The sequence below is a fragment of the Tachypleus tridentatus genome, chromosome 10, assembly GCF_004210375.1.
Source record: "Tachypleus tridentatus isolate NWPU-2018 chromosome 10, ASM421037v1, whole genome shotgun sequence".
Taxonomy (NCBI): Eukaryota; Metazoa; Arthropoda; class Merostomata; order Xiphosura; family Limulidae; genus Tachypleus; species Tachypleus tridentatus.
Window position 1 is genome coordinate 186,812,629 of NC_134834.1, and position 19,829 is coordinate 186,832,457.

Genomic DNA, 19,829 nt, shown 5'->3' on the forward strand with positions numbered 1-19,829 from the left:
TTAAGTTCCAGGTTGGTTATTACAGAAACTTTATTGTAATAAACAATAAGAATAAGGAGGCAGATCAAGGATTCTAACTTTGGTCATTCCACCTTTAACTCTGACATTATGTCTATCATAACTGAGCTGCAGGTCAATTCTATGGAAACTGACCACTGAATTTACTTACCGTTACAGAAAAAAACAAGGAAGCTACCTTTTTTTACATTTATCAAGCATGTGATAGATTTGTTTATATAAAACTATTTCTCCAAAATTTGCAGGATGGCAAACACATGATAAAATCAGAAATGTTACTGAATGAAGAATATCTAAACATTGAAAAAACAAAACATTCACGTGTTATTATTATTATAATGTAAACAAAATAAAGAGAAGACAGAAATGACTTAAAAACTACTGAAAGAAACTAGGTAGTTTTACAAAATCAGAGTAAAAAATAGAAAAGTAAGTTATAACGCAGTATATGCTGAGGATTCTCTTATCTGGTTTAAATCAACCAGGTTAACCTACATTTGAAGATTGTACTGATGATACAATCTGAACTCTTACAATATATAACTGTGTTCATTCACACAGATGCAAACCATTTATGACTTGTGCCAAGAGAAAAAAATGGATGACCACAAACACTTACTGGAAAATGTGTTAAAAAGTCACTATGGATTACCTCTGGTTTAAGATCCCTGTGAACCACACCTCGAGAATGTATAAAATCAACTGCAGAGACTAGCTTTTGGAAAATGTGACCTGCTTCGTTTTCAGTGAGCCTGGCCTTTTGACGAATTCTTTCTAACAACTCACCTCCTTTCAACAACTCGAGCACTACGTAAGTATGAACCTGAAAACAAAGTATCAAAATGTAATACGTACCATTTCTAATGTACAGACGTAGAATATATCTGTAACAGCATTGTGTTTTATTTGCATACATTTACATGTTTAAAGTGCACAACATTTCAGTCTCTGTACCAAGGTCAACATCTGGTTGTTTTAGTCTTTGTGCTAAGACCAACTGTGAACAACTGATTATTTCATTCTTTATACTATGGTCAACAAAAGTATCTGATGAACATTTCATCTTGGAGACCAAAGTGTCTATTCTTAAACTCCAAGACAGTGCAATGTATAAAATATTCAATGTCAACATATGTATTTAAAAGTACGTCTAAAAGAAAACTTTCTTCAATTTTTCATTTGCTAATCTTTTAAAACAAGACATATAGCTTATATGTAACATTTGAAAGCAGAAAGAAAACATAAAAATACTAATTCAGAATATTTAAACTATGAAAACAAATGGAAAGCTTACAGTTTGACATCACTAAATTACAACAAAATATGAAACATAATTTGACTGAAATATGTTTAAATGGAAAGATAAATCACAGGAAACAGCAACGAGACCTCATCATGCAAAAACTAATTATAAAACTTAATTTTACAAGATATCAAAAAAAGAATGGAATTGTTTGCTTGTTTACTTTGAATTTCGTGCAAAGCTACATGAAGGCTATCTGCTCTAGCTGTCCCTAATTTAGCAGTATAAAACTAGAGGGAAGGCAGCTATTCATCACCACCCAACTCCTCGGCTACTCTTTTACCAACGAATATTGGGATTGACCATCACATTATAACATCCCCACGGCTGAAAGGGGCGAGCATGATTGGTGAGATGGGAATTCGTACCCACGACCCTCAGATTATGAGTCAAACCACCTTAATCCACCTGGCCATGCCGGGCCTATGTCAGAAATACACTACAAGATCTGCACTTTTCTTTCATTCCATTGTTTCTAAACCTCAGAAATATGCAAACTGTCCTACAATTTTTCTAATATTTCTCAATACTAGATACATAATGAAACATGTTTTGTATTTCTTCACTAACTATTCCTAAAAAACCATTATATTTCCTGTTCTTTCATTCCAATATTTTCAAAATTTGCATAACAGTATAGAATGCATCCTGTTCTTTCATAAAATTGTTCCTAAACAGTACAAGCGTACTACAGAACAATAAGAATTTCAAACAGTTAGATCATATGTATGAAGCAGGAACCCCCTGCTGAAAAGATTCACAATTGAGGCTTAATCTGTTCTTTCTTTAAGAGTAGCTTTCATCAACAGTTCTATTGGAAAGTCTAATACAGGTATTCTTATTAACGTTATTATGATATTATTATTAACGTTATTATGATATTATTATTAAGAATACTTTGTGTTGTTAGTTTGATGCGTAGATTTTCAAAACTACTGATTGTATGATTCACATGTATACAAGGTTTACTAGATTTTTTTTTATTTTGACTTGCTTTCATTTACAGCTGTGTTTGATTCATTTACTTATATCAAATTTTAATTCATTATTGTACATTTATTATAAAAAATATTTTACACTGTTTAGTTAGTATACATATTCAAAACCAACCTAAACTATCTAAAATTCCCAAACATCTTGATACATTGGGATTATGGCCAAAACTGCTGTTCACAACAAAGGTACTGAACTATACATGCAAAAACGGCTCGTTTGGGTTGAGAATATATCTTACATAGAAGGTCGAAACGTTGTTCGCTCTTCTATGTAAAATATTTTCTCAACCCAAACGAGCCGTTTTTGCATATATATTTCTCTACAAGTGGGTTTTCTCGACATCAAAGGTACTGAACTGTTAAAACAATGCATTAATACCTTGATGAATGAAAATTTGAGAATGGTATATTTGAACAAATATATTTATTGCCCTTTTGATCTGACTAGACAAGTTGATTTAGGCAGAATGTTATATTAATGTTTCATTTCTTCATTATTGCCATTGTAATACAGAATATTAACTATTTTTCATGTTACTAATGCATTACTTTTATTAACTAAGAATATTTGAAAAATAATCTAGGTTTTAACTGAAATTTCAATTTGAAACCTTCTAGATTTGAACTATACATCGTTACATATGTAGACAGAATCTAAACAAAATTTAACTTGAGTACTTGAATTTCAAAAAGTTTGTTATATCTGAAATTTTTTACATTTAATTTCACACTTGACACTTAAGCAAAGACAACTGTTTAAGACAAAATATTTAAATAACTACACACAACTTCCTTAACTGTTACTAATTCACACCTAGAGCCACAAACTAAAATGAAGATTTTTTTTTTTAATTACAGAAGCATTTCTTTTGCACAGATAAAAATACACACACCAGAAACATTACAAACAGATTATATAAACAAGGTATGGTTTTGAAAAAAAACCTTTGCTATATCTTCTAAAAATGTTTCCAAATGATAAAGAATTACTTACTTCATCATAATGAACTTCGTGAAATTTGACTATGTTTGGATGACCTTGGCAGTATTGGAGTAACCTCACCTCTCTTGTACTGTCAACTTTCCTGCTAATAATCTTCACAGCATATTCAACACCTGTCTGTTTGTGAATACATTTTCTGCCAAAGAATTATTATAATACAAACTTTTAATATTCTGAGGTAAACCAATGAAATTCAAACAGGTATAATTAATCCAGATGGTTTATTTACACTTTAACAGGTAATGAAATAAATCACTGGATTGATTAAGAGTTCCTTTATCGTACCCAGGAAGGTCTTTTAGGTTTCTGTGTAGCAATATAAGTAACAACTGTGTTTCCTCTACATGCCAGCATAAGAAAAAAAACAAAACAAAACAGAACATGACCTTAACCTATCAAATTTCAGTATCCTTTCTAACGCCATCACTGATCTGGAATAACTGATTAAAGAAACCATCCAGATCAAACAACTTTCACCAACACTGAACAACATTCAGGTTTCACTTAAATTGCACATTTTTCTAATACATATAGTATTTTTTGTTAATAATTCAATTTTTATATTGTTGTAGCTTTTGTTAAATTACTTTCATTATAGCAATTTAAGGAATGACATAATTTTGTTTTTATTTTGCTTAAGATTCTGAAGATGGAAGCTGCTAAATTCCAAAACGTCTATTTGCATCCCCTCATGTTGCCATTTATCTTATTGTGAAACTTTGTTTTCTTCCAACCATGTCAATTACAAATATCCTGATACAACAATATTGAAATGAATTGCTATATTGATACCATATCTGTAATAAATGGGACTTTAAAATTAAAAACAGTACACTCTAAAATTTACTTCCTTTTGGAATGCAATCTCTGATATGTAATTCAAAAGTTTCAACTTTATAAACTGTCAAACCAAATTTTGTCAGCTTTACTAGAAGAGACTACTGGACCAAGGACTTCAACTGTAACATCCACAGAACAGACAGCTTACTGAAAAATTCAACATGTACACTACAAAGCACCATTACCCATTTTGATTACACCCATCTAATAAACAAGTGTAACAAAAAAAAATTCCCCAACCTGAACATGTCCAAAACTTTGATCCTAATGGCCTGATATCCACCCTAAATAAGTCTTAACTTCTCTCTTACATCACATAAACTGAACTTTGCCAATTTTCTTCACCCACTCAAATTGCTATACAGAAACCTAAAAGAACTTTTTAAGTACAATAATGAAAACTCTTGGTCATCACAAAAACAACAAGCTTTGCTCTTTCTACTTTAACACTTAGTTATTGCTAGCAATACAGAGAAATAACACACTTATTTTTGCTTAGATAACAAAATCATAAGATTTTATTTTTCCATGATCTGTATTTTATGTGGAAATGTTCTAAGAATAGGCTGCTCTACATCCTGTCAAAACCGTATAACATCTTCCAATTAAAAACAGCACACTTATAGTATTCTATTAAAGCCTTGCAGTTCATATGACCTAAAGTTTTGGATGTCAAAACTGTGATTTATGAATCAGTAAAATAGGTCTTATGGACACAGATACTTTTGACATGACACCAATGAAATATAGTATTAAATACAGAGCAATTAAAATTAGTGAAGGCATATTTTATGTACATTATCATAACAGAATAAACACATCAAAGAATTCCTTAGTACTTTATTTAAAAAAAACACTAAAAAACTTCTCAAATAGTACCTTTATTTAGTGTGAAACTCACCTACATACAGAAAAGCTACCATCTCCAAGAAGGCCTTCCTTAATAACTAGTTCGTATTTTTGGAAGAAAGTGGAGTTCTGTGGAAATCAGGAAGAAAAAAAGACCTGTCAGTTGACTAAAATTCTCCATTTGCAAAATGCTACTAAAAATGTTTTTTCTTCTGATGGTTTGCCATCTCTGTCTGGTAGAATCCAACAAAAGTAGTGAAAAATACAGGTGGACAAATAACTGACACATTACCCATAAACTTGTATATTAAACATATTACAGTAGCATATCTTGAAATTATAATATTCTCACATTCAAGATATAAATAGTAAAAACACAATTATTCATGTGATTTGTTATTAGTGATCATAAAACTATCAAAACATTTCAAATGTTTCAAGCCAATATGAAGCCAAGACAATTATGGAGTTACTCCAGTAAAATTAGAAGTGTGATGAATATTTCATAAATTATGACACATTTATGTAAACACTGTGTACATGTGGTTCTAACTCATTCTACAGTAGATGAACATACAGGATAGAATATAACATTAATGATAAATATACCTAATTTTAATTATACAAGTAACTTCTTAAAAACATTAATTAAGGCAGTTCATATACCATTGTTTTTAAAATAATAACAATGACAAGAGATAAACCGTTCTTCTCTTCTATAATAGTATAGAACAAGTATTTCTTGTTTTAGAGCACACTTGCTTTGAAACAAACAAAAAAAAAAAGCTCTTTCTTAGAACATCAAAACTACCAGCTGGCTAACACTAAGTTTGTTCTTCTTACACACCATGTTCTTACCTTGAACTTTGAAGCTAAAAGCAAAGAGGCACTGGGTTTGTTTTCTGATAGTGTAAAAATTAGTTATTATTGACTGTATTCTTACCCAGAACATTGCAGCTTGGAGCAGGGAGGCACTAGGTTTGTTTGCTGTTGACATACAAAATAAGTCATTACTGATTGTATGCTTACCTTAAACTTTGCAGCTAAGAGCAAGGAGGCACTAAGTTTGTTTTCTGTTGGTGTACAAAATAAGTCATCACTGATCATATTCTCAGTAAACATCACAGATGGAGCAATATAAGAATAACCCTGCAAACAACACAAGATTTGTAACACCTAAATCAATTTTCTCTAGTTTAAAATGGATGTGTTTTGTGAGCAAAGTGTGTAGTAAATTTAGGAATGTTAATTAAGAAGACCAGAAATAAACAACAACTAATTATCTACTGACATTTCAAAAACAAAATATTCCTTAAATTGAAAATAAATATTTTATAAAAAAAAGATATTCTTAACTAATACACACAAATTACAAATGAGTAAATAATGTGAAATATATACACCGAGAGATACGATAAAATTAATACCATTTATGAAACATTAAGATGACAGGTATGGAAACAAAATGATAAAAGTACAGTAGTAAATAAATTCAAATATATGTCATACAAGATATGTAATATTGAAGGTGAATAAACCTAAAAAATATTAAAAACCTCTATTTTTGATAAATGCAATCAGTAATACAGTAAGTAAATTCTAAGTTAAGTGGTATCCAAAGATGTTATAATAAATAACTTCTCTAAAGAACAGAAAGTTGTAATAAAACTATCTGTAAACAGAAACAGTTTTTACTAAGTATATTTTATCAACTGTCTTTCTTTTGAGACATTGATATGTTTCTAAAGCAAAAAACTTATTACATACAGGTTAAAAATTATATAACATAGAGTTAATGCACATGTTATTATCAGTTAATTTCCAAACACAAAAGTAATATAAACAGATTTAAAGTATTAAGAGAATATTTAAAAAATTTGGGGAAATAGCAACTTGATTTGTAGTAGTGCAATAATGAATTATATGTTATGTGATATAAAATGACATTAAATTCAAAATAGCTATTAAGTACATAACTGATTAATATTTTTAACCCAAACTGACTTTACTGCTCTTTGGTTATGTTTTAAATTCTTCATAATATTTAAAAAATAAAGCATTTTGTTACTTCATCAAATATCTTAATATTGTTTTTTCTACCAATAGTAGGCCTGGAGAAATTTAAAATAAAAGGAACTTCAAAGTTTTCACGTGATCTCTGCTACTCTAGCTGATATTTTGTTGGCATATAGTTATCCCTAATTTTAAACTAATGAACTAGTAAGAAAACCTGTAGTCATCAAAACTCACAGGCAACCTTTGGGCTAATTTGTTTGACAGATTAGTATAGCTTGGTCATTACTTTCAAAGTCTACCCACAGCCCCAAATGCAGAACATATTACTGCCAAACAGATTGCAGACCGTGAACCCTAAAGTCCATATATCACAGAGAAATTACAAATGTTCTTATTAAGGTTTATCTCTTATGTATGTATGTATGTATATATATTCTGCCTAATCAATTTTGTACGTCGAACTAGTTGTCTGTAGCTCTAAGAAATAAGAAAGATGTTTTATACTATGCAACACCTGAAAAATTCTTACACTTGTTTAATACAACTTTAAAATGTAGTTAAAATGGAAAATACTATAGAGAAAAGTGCTACAAATATACCTTGAATATTTTTTCTTCATTTGGAGGTATTATTGCTGGGGAGTCGGCAGCAACCATCGAAGTGAACTCCTCGGCAAAATTACTCACATCAAGTTCTCCACATATCTTGGGAACAAAAGGAGCAGAAATTTGCTTCTTTGAAAGCTTGTCCCAGTTCAAAACCTGTGGAAACAGTTAATAATTACAGTGATGTATATTAAGGTTATTCCTAAAGCACAAGTGAAACCAGCCTGTGAATCTATACACCCAGTGTGTGCTTGTTCTATTTAATTCACAGATATTCTTCAACAATTTATTATTTTTAATTATAAAATCAATATTAATGTTTTCTGAAGATTTATATTCTTTTCATTACCAAGAAAAATCCTATCTAATAATAATAATAAAAAAAAAGATATTCAGGCTATTAGTATTTAGTCTTTAGGACATATAAATAACTCAAACATTTTTAACCCTAAATCTTCAGTAAATAAACAAGTTCAAAACAAAGTTTTTGCCACAATTCAACAGCCACAGACTCTGCTATTTTAGTTGCATTAATGTATATTTATCATATGCTTCTAAAGGCTTCTAGTTTTAACACTTATCTATGGGAAGATAACTAATTTATTAAGATATGTAATAAAAAATAAGGCTGTTAACCTATGAAAGTCAGTGATAAACAATTTAACTTCAAGAACAATTATACATAATACACCAATATTTCAAGTCTTGTACATCTTCATTGAGATACAACTGATCTAGAATTAGATTTATAAATATTATTTAATAGAATAACATCCTGAAACAATGCATCATAAGCATTAGGCTTAGGCTTTTGGGGAACATCTAAGTTCATAAACTTATTCTACAAACACAGCTTAAGACCATGACACAGCTTTACAAAAAAAAAAAAAAAACATATTACACTCATGCAAAGAAAACCTCAACTAACCCTGAAGAACTTGTGTCTTTTGAGCTCCAAAGCATCCTCTGGTCCCCCTCCAAGTCGTTTTCTTGGATTTTAATCAATGTACGATATATAAAATCTTTAGCAGCTGCAGAAGCATGATCAGGCTGAGGTGGTTGTGAATGAAGTATTCTTCTGTAGTTGAAGTGATAAAATAAAATTTTAACTTTATCTGGACTTCATCAAATTTTATAGGCAAGAAAGAAAAACATATATTAAGTAAAAATGTATATTTTTACTTATGTTTTTCTATTTTTTCTTTATGCAGACTTACAGTTTATTTGTGTAATTCTACCACACACACTAAAAAAACAACAACATACTTTTAATGTAAGAAAGATCTAGTTAATTTTACATCAAAGTAAAAATAGAAAAAGAAAAAATTCTGCAATTAGTAAAATTACTCATTTTTAAACTTTATGTACAAAATGGCCTGTGACCAAATGACAGCAACCAAGATCATGATGCCTAACTTTATACAATTAAAAAACTGGGATTTTCTTTCATCATATAACACAGATAACTAGAGAAGAAAAAGTTTTATTAATATTAATAACTGAATTAGAAATTAACAATTTTCATACTTAGATATTTCTGATTGTGAGTTCTTGTCTCCCTGAGGTGTGAATGGTGAATTTCCAGTCAGAAGTTCGTAGAATAACACACCAACACTCCACCAGTCTACACTCTAATAAAAGTCAAGATATCAAGATGGTCACATGCATATTAAAAACAGTTCCCATTAAAAACAATCACCTATATTTCAAGAAGTACAAACTTTTATGTAAATGAATACAGGTTAGTAAACATACAAAATAATGAAGTAAAATTAAAACATTAATATGCAGCATATTATTTTGATGCACAAGACAACCAACCTTTATACAACTACAAGAAAAGAAACAGGTAATGATGAAATTTTCAGAAGATAGGTGACATCTTTGTTCTTATGAATCAAACTGGGGTTGAAAAATATGTCTGCTATTAATTTATAAATTTAACATTTCAATGAAACTATATTTCTTCCTAGTCTTCACTATAAAAATTTTAACAATGTTAAAAATAAACAAAATAAGTATTTGACATTTTATCACAATTAAGTTTTCTAATCATTCTAATAAACAATTTTAGCAGCAATAAAAAAAAGGCTACTCAGAATGGAATGTTTCTAGCATTAACTTCTCGAGGAACCAAGGTCAAGGAAGCTTCCACTAGTGAAAAAGATCTACAGACCTTATATTTTGTCTATCAATTTGTTTATACTGTAATATAAAACTATTTATAGAATTAACATGAAAAGGCTACCCTTCACATAAATTGGCTGGATTCTTGAATGTAGAGTTTCTGTGAATTAAAAGGACACCAAATATAATTTTTTTAATCAGACAGAATATGGAGAATAGTATTATAAAATAATGTAGATCAGTGTAGCTTTCTGTATTAATATAATGTAACTGATGGCTTTGCCTTGAATAGATAATCCTAAGTCAGCCTTAGCAATGTTGTAGGACTGAATCAAGGTGTAAATACCACTTCTGGATGTTACTTCTTACAGATAAACATTCACTTTTGTTGGCACAATCCAAGACAATAAACACGCAAGTCTTCTAAAACGAAGTATAGAAACCTTTTCCACAAAATCAAGTATCTTAAACTTTTGTTGAATATACTTGACAGTAACTTGACAAAGAATAGGCACAAATGGTAAACACTTTCAAGCTTTATTAAATTTTCATTGTGCCCACATAGGACCCTGAAGCATTTTAGTCCACTGGACTTAAATCTGGTAGCCAGGTTTTTATAGGTACTTTTTACTTCTCTTTACACACCTGAGAAGTTTGTGGTCAGTCCTACGTAAATTAAATGTTAAATGTTATCATTTCCAGATATTTATCTTGTCTATTACTGCACTATGTCTAATAATCTAACTTTCCACAGGAACAGAAAACAGTAGATTTTACACCACAATACACACTTAGTACCAGCTAGCAAGGTGGGTAAGAAACATCATATGTATATAAGAATAAAGATTACATAATAACAAGTAACAAACAATATCCTAATACAATTATTCAAATAAAACAACCCAATAAAAACGAAAAGCATCACACATGAAAGACACAAATAAAACTAACAAAGAAGCAATTTACTTTATTAGGAGTGGTCACTTTGATACAACTGGCTAAAGACGAATAGTGGCATTTTTTAGGTCCTAAAAACTGTGAACTTTGGGGTCTCTATGTGCCCTTATTTTGAAAATTTATATAGGGTAAATAAACAGAATGTTGTGGGTTCAAAGCTGTTCTGAATGTAGTGTAGTCATTATGTCACCGAGTACAACAAAGTACTCAATTCTTCCTAAGTCTACTCCATAATAAAATGGAATGGCATACCTTCCACAATTAATATGTAAACATTATCATCCACTTGCCAAAGGAAACTGAAGCTAAGCATGGGTTTATAGTGCCTTTAAGACACAGAAATAATAAACGTCTTAAGTAAATGTAAAAAGTTTAAAAATACAAGTATCCCCACTACACAATTTCTTACTTTTGAACTCATGTTTTACTAACACTCAAATTTGTTTACATATCATTCATTGCAGGAAAGGTCCAAATACTGCATCATATTCAGTAATTTTATTAAATTTTTCTCTGTTGCAACACTTGTTATAAAAACTGACCAAACACTCTAGATGAAATTTCTTGTTTAGAATGTAAAATGCATAGGAAGTGCCAACAGTAATTGGTGGAGTTAACTGTTTGTTTAATAGAAAAACAACACTGAACTACTTGCTGTGTCCATTGCAAGGAATCAAAGCCCAGATTTTAGCATTGAAGTCCATAGACTTACTGGTTTCATCACAGAAAAAAATTAATTGTAATATTCATTGATTTTTTTATTTATACTTTGTATGGCTCACAAGTTATAAGGAATCCAGTAACCAAGAATTTCACACACCCACAAACAACTCAGTACTCAAATAATCCATAATAATGAATTTAAAAAGCCAGTGCAATTTATATGTCCCCCCCAATCAGTAACTATAGGGTTGAATCTAGTATCCTGTATTTGTTTTATATGTATGATTCTTTTAGTTTAGACCTTGATAACTGAGCAGTTTTATTACACACATACATGTACACAAAAACAAATAAAAAAAATGTAATTATCATCAAACTCATGGTGGTGTGTTGTGCAGTTAAAACGACCTGCAGGACACAATGTGCATTATTAACATAGTTCAGCAAGTTCCAGCTGTAGCTTGGACTGTAGTAAACTAAACTATCATATATTTTTTGTGAATATTCTACATTGGAAACTTACTTCACATATCAAATTTCAGGGGAATCAATTAAGAAGTACAAGAGATATAAAACCTCCCAATTTTAATTGAATTTTTTCCCCATTGTTTCTTTGCACTGAAAGCATGGAAACTTTTACTCGATAAAAAAAAACGTATGTAACTTTTATTGATTTTTTTTTCCAATTTTGTACATAGATACAATGCCTTGCCAAAGTATTCATCAACCCCCAACTCCAAAATTCCACATTTTGATGTCACTTGAGCTTGCAATCATGAAACTTTCAAATGGGACTTTACATCTAGAATCTATCAACTCTTACAAACTGCTCAAATAAGACCAAAATGTTTGCACACACGAGCTATCAGTCGGAAATTTTTACTGCAGCTTCACCTAAAAGTGGACCCTCTTTTGTTTTGTTTTTTGTCTTTCAGATTAAAGACAACTAATTTAGAGCAGCAAAACTATAGAACTAAGTTTCTAACTCAAATTTTCAAAAGAATCATGTGGGTGAACAATTATTATTCGTCATTCAATGCCACATTTTTAAGCAAAAATTTGCTAAATTTTATAAAATTATCTTAATTAAAGAGCATTTAGCATCACATGATATTAGTTAAAGTAATTTGTGTAAATAAAGATCCTTTATACAGCTGTACCAAGTGCATGAAGGTAATGACAAAACACTGTTAATCTAGATTCCATGGCATTACTATAAAGCTATTAACATTATTAGAGATGAAAAAAATTACCATAATTATTTAAAGGATCTGATTGGTTCTATAAAGTATAGGTCTGTTTCAAATAATAAGGTTGCAATCCTAAAGCAAATTGTTGCTATTGAGTGCCACTTTCATATTTTGTGTGTATTAACAAAACATCACAATAGCCAATCAAAAACACTTTGCTTGTGAAGAAAACGTGTGGCCAAAAAAGGACTGATCACACATCTTTGGAGTGCATCTTCTTCATCAGGATTCAGTCCATGTTTTGGACCAGAGAGAGTCAGGTTCAGTATAAACCTATGCAACGTACTTTACACCTAACATTATCACCATAACACACATGCAAGTTAAAGGAATGAAATCAAAATTGGCAGTCAAACTGGTAGCTACACTTATAGCATCGATAATGATTTTGCAACAGACATTCACTTGTTAGCTAGGCCTCGTGGTTTGTTTGACTCACCATCATGTCTCTAGTTGAACTTCTAGTCTGCTGTGAAATTCTTATCAATGCTAAATGTAGCTACCAGTTTGGTTACCAATTTTGATTTCGATCCTTAAAGTCATACATTCAGTCCATTTTCGACCACACCTTTATTTATTCACAAATAAGGTGTTTTTGATGAGATTATATTTACATAACATTTTAATTTATGTACATGTTTGATATATTTTATTATGAAATAGTACTTGGAGATTTGAGTCCATCGAATTTAATGGTGTTCTATGTTTTACTTAGTTAAAGACAAAAGTTAAGAAAATAAAAAGGAGGCAAGAGTTTTACTTACAAAGTCATGACCACATCTTCCACCTTTCACAACTTCTGGGGCCATGTATTCTATTGTACCACAATACGAGTATGTTCTGTGAATCTAAACAGAGGTTTACAATGAATTTTTTAGCAAAACATCACCATTTATAAAACATAATACATCAGTTTACTCCTATGTATAAGCAGAATAAATGTAATCTGTTCATATTCTGGCACTGTGTAATTTTAAGTTGTCAAAGGGTAATACAGTAAATTAAGTTGGGCAGAGGTATTAAGCACATGTGTTTTCTTATAGCAAAGTCATATAGGGCTAGCTGCCGAGTCCAGTGAAGGGAATCAAACCCGTGATTTTAGCATTGTAAATCCATAGACTTACCACTGTACCAACGGGGACAGGTAATAAGTACAAATGAGTCAAGCCACTACTTATCAGGAAATTTGCCAAGAATTTGAGTTGGAGGTTGTAGAGGGCACTCAAAAGAAATAAAATTAATAAACACTTTTAAATATTATTTTATGTTCACTTGTACTTACTGAGATGGTATTATGTCTTATCCCAAAATAGCATGAAATAGAGAAAACAATAAAGAAAAAAAATTATCACATTTGTATTTTTTGCCCAAGTTTTTTCATGACATGGTTTTTCAAAGTTGGCAGCTGAAAATTTAATTGCCCAAAGCCAGCCAGTTTTTACTCCCTAGCTATAATGAATTCCACTACAGAAGTATAATTTTGCAAGTCAATAATGAAAAAAAACTCAAGTTTCAGTCATTCAACCTGAATAGACTCTCTTACCAGAACTGAAACTACACTGCTGAGTTTACTCCCATAATAGTTCTAAAACAAAATGATTGAAAATATTTAACATATGATAAATATGAATAGTTGACACACACACACTTTTAAACAACTAATCTTTACTGACAGTTTTTCCTTGTTGGCTTTGAACTCATGCTGTCAATAAAGCACAAGACTAAAAATTTCTGAATGTCCTATACACATTATAGAGTACTCATCTGTCTTCAGTTTTTCCTTTAGGAGTTTCACCGACCTTCATGTGTTGCCCTCTTCCAATCATCTCAGTTCTTTACCAGGTCTTCTACAATCCATTTCTTGTCTTCCTTAATTCTGTCCTTCCAATAGTTTACTGGCCTTCCTTGTCTTCTTTTACAAACTACTGGCATTTCTAATGCTCTCCTTATTGCCTGTTTTTCTCCTTTCCTCTTCACGTGACCAAGCCTCCTCAGTCTTCTTACTCTTACCTCTTCCTCAATTACATAAAGTCCTTATTTCTTCTCTTTTTTTCAGTGACACCCCTAATAGTCATCTCAGCATTTTCGTTTCTGCTCTTATCAACAAACTTTCTTTTTCAGAATCAAGTCTTGGTTCTGGTGAGAAGCAACATTCTAATCTGTCTTACACATTTTAGCTTTCAGCATCCTTAGTAAAACTTCTGTTTCAGGTGATTGTGGCAATTTCATCCTATTTCTTCCAACCCAACAGGGCTCCATACCTTACAATTTTTCCAAGTCCTCCTTCAGTTTTGAGTGTACTTCCCAAGTATTTAAAGTTTCTTGCAGAGAATGCATCACCCAACCATAATTCTCAACTCTATTACCTTCTTGCAGAGAATGTATCACCTAACCATAATTCTCAACTCTATCACCTTCTTGCAGAGAATGTATCACCTAACCATAATTCTCAACTCTATCACCTTCTTGCAGAGAATGCATCACCTAACCATAATTCTCAACTCTATCACCTTCTTGCAGAAAATGCATCACCTAACCATAATTCTCAACTCTATCACCTTCTTGCAGAAAATGCATCACCTAACTATAATGCTCAACTCAAGATTTTGAGCATTTTTAATGCTCAAAAAATTTCAATGAATACACAAACATTATCCAAAATTTACAGAAAACCTACTTAAAGCCATGTTGAACATGAAATACAAAGAACTACGACTTACAAAAACGAAAAATGAACCAAGACCATCAACTGGCATGCTGCATCAAACCAGAGATTTACAGACTTATACAACGAAACATAAACCAAATCAACACTAGGAATGATAGAGACAAAAAGATCTGCCACAACAAAAAACTAGAAAACCTAAGATGCAAACAACAGAAAAGACACCAATAAGACAAACTGTTGACTAACCTCATAATTAACAGATCTGACCGACAATTAAACACAGACGAGATACATCTAGTTAACAAAGGACTCAACTTTGCAATAACACCAAGGTATATTCCAACCTTAGAAATCAAAATATGCTTAGAAGATCTAGCCAGGAGACTTGTGATACTTTCCACAGAAAACAAAAACAACTGAAAACAACCAACAGAAAGAAGACTACTTAGACAATTTTATTGACATCCAACAGCCAAACTTCCCAGGAAAAATTAAAAATTTATATTTTCCAGAAACACCTGAAAATAACATATTGAATGATTTTTTCAAATAATTTTTTCACAAAACCATCAACATATTTTCACAAAACAAAAAGCTAAAAAACAATCTTACAAAAAGAGACATTAATTCCATTGAAAACCTAAAACAAGACAAAAACAAAAATTCTGAAAGCAGATAAAGGAAACGCTATAGTCATAATGAATACGAATGAATACATCAAAAAAATGAAGAACATCCTATCAGACACTAACAAATTTAAACCAATACACACAAATCTAACAAAGACACACGAAACACAACTGAACAAATTACTACTACAAATGAAAAAAGCCAACACAATTTCACAAACACTTTATTCCTATCTACGCAAAACCGACTCACGCACACCGCAAATACATAGCATCCCCAAACCTCATAAACCAGATTATCCATTACAACCAATACTGTCCACATATGAATCGTTTAATTACAATCTTGGTAAATACACAGCATGAGCTTTCTCCAAATATGTAACATCAGCCAGCTCATTCAAAGATCCTTTAATTTCAAGTTTAATCTTAATCAACTTAATCATAAAGCCTTAATGGCCAGTTTTGATGTTATATCCCTCTTCACAGAAGTTCCAACTGCTGAAGCTTGCAAGACAGCCTTAGAATTCTATATGAGATACTAATCCATCTATAGACATTCCCAGCAACCAATTAGCAACCCTCATAGAATTCACCATGATGGAGACAAATTTCATGTTCAACAACCACAACTATATACAAACAAATGGCCTGAGCATGGGGAACCCAGTATCACCAGTTCTAACCAATATTTTTATGACACAAGTTGAAACACAAGCAATTAACACAGTATTACATCCACACACTTAATTTTTTCAATCAAATTAATGCTATACATCCCAACATCAACTTCATATGTGAACAAGAAAAAGCAATCAAATATCATTTCTTAACCTCAAAATTACAAGAACCAATACACAATTTAAAACAAAAATCCACCAAAAAATCACCCATACTGGACTATACATTCTTTGGGACTAGGCACATGAAACAAAACAAAAACTCAACATTCTATCAAACCAAATAAACACAGCCATAAAACTATGCTCACCAGATAAAATTAACGATGAATTAGACAAAATAAAACAATACTTCATTAACATCAATAAGTTTCCTCCACAAACCGTAGAAAACATTATATGCATATACCTAGACAGAAAGCAAAATCAACCAACAAAAGTAAATATTTCTCACGGATCAAAAAATCACGAAACCATATACTGCTGCATACCATTTATTCCCGACATCAGCAGAAAAATAACCAACATTTGGCAAAAACTAGAAACAAAATATGACAATCCAGTTAATACCAAATTTATTCAAAAACCAGGCACAAAACTGAGGTCTATACTATGTAAAAACTACACTGACAAACACGACGCCAACATTATTTATAAAATACAGTGTGATAACTGCCACGACTTCTATATTGGAGAAACAAGTAGAAAAATGGAAACCAGATACAAAGCACATAAAAAGTCACCTTCACACGTTTTCGAAAACTGCAAGTCAAATAAACACAACATAACCATAGAAAACACTCAAATACTAAATAAAGAAATAAACATAAACAAATGCAAAATTAAAGAAGCCTTACTTATATAACAACTCAAGCCCAAAATAAACCAATACAAAGAAACACCTTTATACCTATATTAAAAATAATAAATAATAATAAAATAAATAATACAAAATTATTTACAAATATCTAGAGAATGTATCACACTCAACCATCTTTCAAACATGTGGTCAACTCTATCACCTTCTTTCAGAGAATGTATCACCTTACCATAATTCTCCATTCTATCACCTTCTTTCAGAGAATGTATCACCTAACCATAATTCTCCATTCTATCACCTTCTTTCAGAAAATGTATCACCTAACCATAATTCTCCGTTCTATCACCTTCTTGCAGAGAATACATCACCTAAGCATTATGGGATCTTAAATTAACTTTACTTTATCACTGTAATTTCTAGTTTATTAAAAGTTGCAACCTTGATGAAAAGTCAGTTTTGAGACATGGGAAAAGAAGATATTCCAAAAGAAACTACCTGTTTGAAATTAATTCCAAGATGTAAAATTTACTCAAACAGGCTTTGCTCTGAAATAATAAAAGCCATAATACCAATACTCTAAATGTAAGTACTTTGCTACACAGCCTAATTGACAAAAGTATCAAAAGAGAAAAAGAAATGAGACCAGCATTAATATTGTTAGGTCTAGGGTTGGCACTGTAGCAAAGAAATTCAGTGCTTCAAGTACTTAGGCACAAACAATAACTGACCGTCATCAAAAACAAAAGAAAATGGCAAATGTCATGTAAATTAAGAACTCTCACAATATTTAAGCAAGTTAGGAAACATCATTATATGATGGATATGTGAAGTCAGAGCTGAAAATCATTGACAATTGTATCATAAATAAAAAAAGTATGCAAGTCTCCAATAATGACAGAAATAGTTGTATCAGAAAGAATGGTATAGCAAAGGTAACAACATGACCATCAACGAGAACATCTAAATTAGGGCATGAAAGTAGAGCATATGTAAGATATCTTGAGGTGTTGTAGCCACATGGAAGATGGGAGAGTAAGAAATTATGAGTGACTCATGCTCTACAATGTACAAAGGACATTTTGAAAGTTTTGGTCATGTTCTGTTGAGACCAACAAGATTTCAATATTTCATAATGTTTTATTCATTACCCATTCAATCCATTTCGTCTTTTACCTTTTGAAAACTAGCATGTTTGTTCTTTCAAAATATTCAACAAATGTGTATTTGTCAAAATGAAAGTACATTAACTGTAGTGAATCACTTACTGTTTCATGAGGCAGAAATTCTTTACTAAGACCAAAATCGGTCAACACAACATGTCCTTGAGCGTCAAGAAGAATATTTTCCAGTTTGATGTCCCTATATATGATGCCAAGCTTGAAAGAGAGGTAGATGTCTTTTTAATTTTTTTTACTCATAAAAAATAATAAGTTGTTTTTTAACTGTATCATCTTTAGCTAGCATAATTGTCACAAAGTTAACACATACTGAACAATATAATGTATTTATAATGATCAAGACTACAACAGTATAGGTTACTCTGAACATTAATATTTCTTTGGTCTTTTAAATACAATTCATTCTCTATTTACACATTTTCTGCATTTTTTTTAACAGAACTGACCTCTTTAATTTTATACTAGGGAGTATCTACATCTGTTTTATTTTTAAAATTAAATTTTTAATCACTTTCAGTTATACAATGATTTAAATTTTAAAAATGTTTAAAAACAAACAATGTATAGTAGTTATAGAAATTAGATAACAGCTACAATCCACAAGGAGCTTTTTATAAAAGAAAAATAAATAAATAAAATTGATTACTACTGTTGTTTAGCACAAAGTTAAACAATACGCTGTTTGTTTTCTGCTCACTACAAGTCTTTAAAAATTATTTTAATGTCATAAACCTGAAGACTTACTGTTAGGACATTGGGAACAGCAAAAAGAAAAGAAACTTAAGTTTAATTATATAACTGATAGAATAAATCCTAGAGAAATATAATCTTGGAATGATGTCTCATAGCATCCACAAAAACTATCTACTTACAAAACAGTATACACCAGTAGAAAGTTTCTACATACAATTATCACAGAACATATAACCTTAAATACAGACCAACAGTATTTCCTGTTCAAATTATTATTAATATCTACAGAAATAAGTCTTAACACAACTTACTTGATGAAGATGTTCCAAAGCTAAAATAATCTCTCCAATGTAAAACCTAACTTCAGCTTCTATAAAATGCTGCCTCTGATACAAATGTGTGAACAAGTCACCCCCGCTCACATAATCTGGAAGCCATACAAGTAACGTATTAATTTCAAATCACCTGAACGACTTTCTGAGGTTCAAAACAAGCTTTAGACTGAGTTTTAGCACAACTCTTCCCTTTCTGTAAG

The 19,829-nt window shown here is 30.9% G+C and overlaps 1 pseudogene across 1 annotated transcript in view; it reads right to left on the reverse strand.

The window, feature by feature from the left end:
- Window positions 1-19,829, reverse strand: part of LOC143231143 (ribosomal protein S6 kinase alpha-5-like) — a 102,841-nt pseudogene that overhangs the window by 4,896 nt on the left and 78,116 nt on the right. The window contains exons 5-14 of the transcript XR_013016794.1: window positions 19,606-19,721; window positions 18,689-18,799; window positions 13,391-13,474; window positions 9,157-9,260; window positions 8,558-8,707; window positions 7,624-7,785; window positions 6,038-6,157; window positions 5,061-5,137; window positions 3,311-3,455; window positions 671-841 (exon numbers count right to left, since the gene is read on the reverse strand). The product of XR_013016794.1 is annotated as a ribosomal protein S6 kinase alpha-5-like (transcript). The remainder of the gene's footprint in view (window positions 1-670; window positions 842-3,310; window positions 3,456-5,060; window positions 5,138-6,037; window positions 6,158-7,623; window positions 7,786-8,557; window positions 8,708-9,156; window positions 9,261-13,390; window positions 13,475-18,688; window positions 18,800-19,605; window positions 19,722-19,829) is intronic.